Genomic DNA, 4034 nt, shown 5'->3' with positions numbered 1-4034 from the left:
GACCGTCATGCGGCAGGTCAGATCTATGTTACAAGCTACGCACATGCCTGTTTCATTATGAGGAGGAGGCCTTCCTACATGCAATTGAGACGCTCAACAAGACGCCGACGCCGGTGTTGAAGGAACAGCAGTCCCCCTACGAGGCCCTGTACGGAGAGCGGCCAGACCTCACCGTGCTGCGCACGTGGGGGTGCTTGGTGCACGCGCACATCCCCTGATGATTCTCGGCAGAGAAAGGAGAAGCTCACTCCAAGGACGCAGATGTGCTTACTACTTGGCTACAGCGAGAAGACCAAGGGCTATAAGCTGCTGAACCTGCGCACAGGATCAGTGACGACGTGCAGAGATGGAAACATGAAGGCACATGAGAAGTACACGGTGAACACTGTGTATATTGAGCAACTTCTTGCAAACACCTACGCTTACGGAGACTACGACTTACCTGCGGAGATCCCGATCGTGCCGATCCGGACGACAATGTCTACGTACCTGCAGCTTCCTGCAGAGCTTGCAGAAAGGCGAGCAGCGGAGATGGCGAAGCTGGCCACCTCATCACACAGCAATGACCAAGGTGTTGAAGTTGAAGCCGAGTCTGCGACTCGAAGTGATGACCCACAGCTACCAAGCGAGGAAGCTAAGAAGCCAGCAGCTTCAGTGGGAGGTTCCAAGCGGAAGAACACAAAGGGCAAGAATAAGGCGAAAGCATGTGCAAATCGAGTGGGAGCCTCGAAGGCCAAGGACAGTCAACGTGATGCTCATGAAGACGAGAACTGAGAGCCATGCACGACGCAGAAGTCGTCGCCAGACGACAGTGCAGCTACCTCGCGACCGAAGCAGAAGCGACAGCCATCCGCCCGACTCAAGGACTACGTAGTGACGAATGTGACGAAGCAGAACGTCGAGGATGTGCAGATCCCCATTACCGTCTTACCCCGCATATAAGGCATATGTGCTGTAAACGAATACAACACTGCTTGTGTGTTGTATTCGTTTAGAAAGCCTATGTGTTGTACAGCGAACAAATTGTTAGACTTTGAAGAAGCAAGTTTGTGGGCCCTGGAATCTGGCTTGGTCGCTTAGGCTTGACCCTCCTACGCGATCAGGTAGGGTTCAAACCCGCCTGCGTGCAGCTCACATGATGTTGTGATTGGTAAGTTGTATACGGAGGTTTTGCTTGTTAATAATATGAATTCTATTATTTTTTCCTTTTAGTAAGAATCGTTTGTACAAATGCATTACATGTAATCACGTTTACTGGTATTATATTATGTATCCATCTACTTCACTGCGAAATACGGGGCGAACCAAGCACAGCGTTTTCAGAGGATTTTCAACCGTGTACGAGAATTTGGACACCAGCTTATTGTCCTTGTCAGCAGAATAAACCTATAGCTACGTCACTCAGCACTCATGGCTGTGTAAATTATAAAATAAGACAAAATAAAGCCAGTAACAGCAGCACCGAAAACTTTGTTCAGAAGGGTGGTTGGTTGGGAGCTCTCAAGAATATTCATTGGTTCGTACAGCCTTGTGTTTTAAGTAGGTTTCAGCCACATGTGTTCTATTTAGGTAGGTGGTCAAATTGAGGTTTAAGCTACATGTCGAGCGAATCCCGTATTTTATTTAGAACACATATGCCTTATATGCGGGGTAAGACGGTAGTCACAAGCATGCGGCAAGGTCAAAGAAGTGGAAGGAGTGGAAAGCAGCGATGCAAGTTGAGATGGACTCACAGCAGCAGCACGAAACTTGGGTGCTCGTGCGACGCATGGAGGCCAAGGGCAAGCGTGTCATTTCGTGCAAGTGGGTGTACGCGCTCAAGAGAGACTCTACGGGCCGGATTAAGCGATATAAAGCTCGACTAGTGATCAGAGGCTTTCTACAACGCATGGGCATCGACTACAGTGAAACATACGCACCTGTTATCAGATTTGAGACGATCAGATGCGTGATCGTATACGCGCTGCAACGCGGATGGGCCATCTTGCAGTTCGACGTCAAGACCGCGTTCTTGTACGGTGACCTCGACGAGGAGGTCTACATGGAGCAGCCTCCAGGCTTCGGAGAAGACTCTACGCGCTATGTATGCAAGCTACAAAAGAGTTTGTATGGGCTAAAGCAAGCGCCTCGCGTTTGGAACAAGACATTGTACAAGTTCCTGACGAAGATCGGACTCGAGCGCCTCGACTCTGACTACGGACTCTACGCCAGGAAAGTGGGAGGAGAAGTCACCATGTTGCTCACGGTGTACGTCGACGACCTACTGCTCCTCGGCCCTAGTGACCTTTGCGCTAAGGTTGCTAAGCAACTCAGTGAGAGTATGAGCTCACATCTCTCGGACCAGTCAAGTATCTACTAGGCGTGGAGATACTGATCGACAGCGAGCGTCGACATGCGGTATTTTGCCAGCGCCAACATATTATGGAGGTGCTAAAGCGATTTCACATGGAGGGGTGCAACGCGGTTGCAACACCGGAAGCGCTGCGCGCTGAGGTGGTCACAGATGCGAAAGATGACTCCCCGCCCCCGTACCGAGAGCTCGTTGGTGCACTACAATATCTGGTCTCAGCCTCAAGGCCGGACATGCGCACGCTGTGCGTAATCTCAGCAAGTACCTGTCCTGCTTCGACCACACACACTACGCTATGGGAAAGAGGGTGCTACGCTACCTGAGTGGTACTCAAGACCACGGCTTAGTGATGGATATTGTTATTGGGAACGACGTCAAGCTGACGTGTTACACCGATGCTGACTACGTTAATGACCCTGATGACCGAAAGAGTGTTAGCGGGTTCGTGACGTTCGTCAATGGTAACGTGATTCGTACGGATCCAGAAAGCAAGAGATTAACGCACAGAGCACAACCGGAAGCAGAGTATATTGCCATGAATGAAGGCACTAGAGATCTACAGTGGCTACGTGGACTCTGTGAAGAACTATGCTGGGAGTTCGCGACTCCGGAGATTATCGGCGATAACAAGTCGTGCATCTATCTGACTGCCAAGCCTGGCAAGCACAGCAAGAACAAGCACATTATGAACAAGTTCCACTTGGTGCGCCACCTCGTGGAGGACGAGCAGCTACGGATTCGCCATGTTGGCACCGACGACATGATCGCCGACAGCGATGACGAAGCCATTGCCGAAGGACAAGTTCGAACATTGCCGTGATGGGATGAAGGTGCTGCGCATCGACCGTCAGCAAGGCTCAGCTCGTTCAGTGGGAGCCAAACATCATCGCCATGCGTGAATGCAAGCTACTACTACCAGTTCATGCATGCGAAGGACAAGAAGGAGGAAGAGCGCTACCAAGGACGAAGCGTCGTGCTGCAGCGCAGCTAGAAGATGCCAAGGACATCGTGGTCAGCTCTACAAGGTGATCATGTTGAAGCTGCGCTTCGACTAGATCAAGTGGGAGTGTGAAGTGTGGAGGAAGAGCCAGGACTGCGTCCAGCTCAAACCTGAGGCTCAGGTGCCTCCAGGACGCGATGCTCGCGTCCAGAAGCCGGACTTCGACGGACCATTGGCTGGCGAGCCCCCAGCCCCATCCTACTGCTAATCCTACCAATATATGTTACCGGGGTTTTTTCGTGTGCTGCTACACACTCGACAACTTGCGCCGACAAGATCAAGCAGCAGCACTCGGTTTTCTCTCCTGCTGGACTTTCAGTCCCTGCAACTTACTGTTGTTACGACTACTTCCTTCATCACAATGGTCACCACTCGGCGTAGCCGAGGAGCGACCATCACTCAGCCCGTACATACATGCATATACATCTAAAACTACCCTGCTGCTATTATACAGCCAGCGCACCTTGTCCTCGCCGCGCCGTCGCTCAAAAATCCAATTTTGTGTTTTGAATAAAAATTAGTAGGAAAATATTGCCTAATCAGGGCGCGAGTTAATTGTGTCCGCTTTTTGGTCATAATTGTAATTTTGGCATAGCTAGGTCGAGTCAGAAAGATAGGCGCGGTCGGTAGGATGGGAGGAAACTATATTGGAAAGGCCGAGGGTAGCCATGCGAGAAGGCAGGA

This window comes from Phytophthora infestans, genomic scaffold, assembly GCF_000142945.1.
Source record: "Phytophthora infestans T30-4 supercont1.48 genomic scaffold, whole genome shotgun sequence".
NCBI lineage: Eukaryota > Oomycota > Peronosporomycetes > Peronosporales > Peronosporaceae > Phytophthora > Phytophthora infestans.
The sequence above is the reverse complement of the archived record's forward strand: the minus strand, read 5'-3'. Positions refer to the sequence as shown.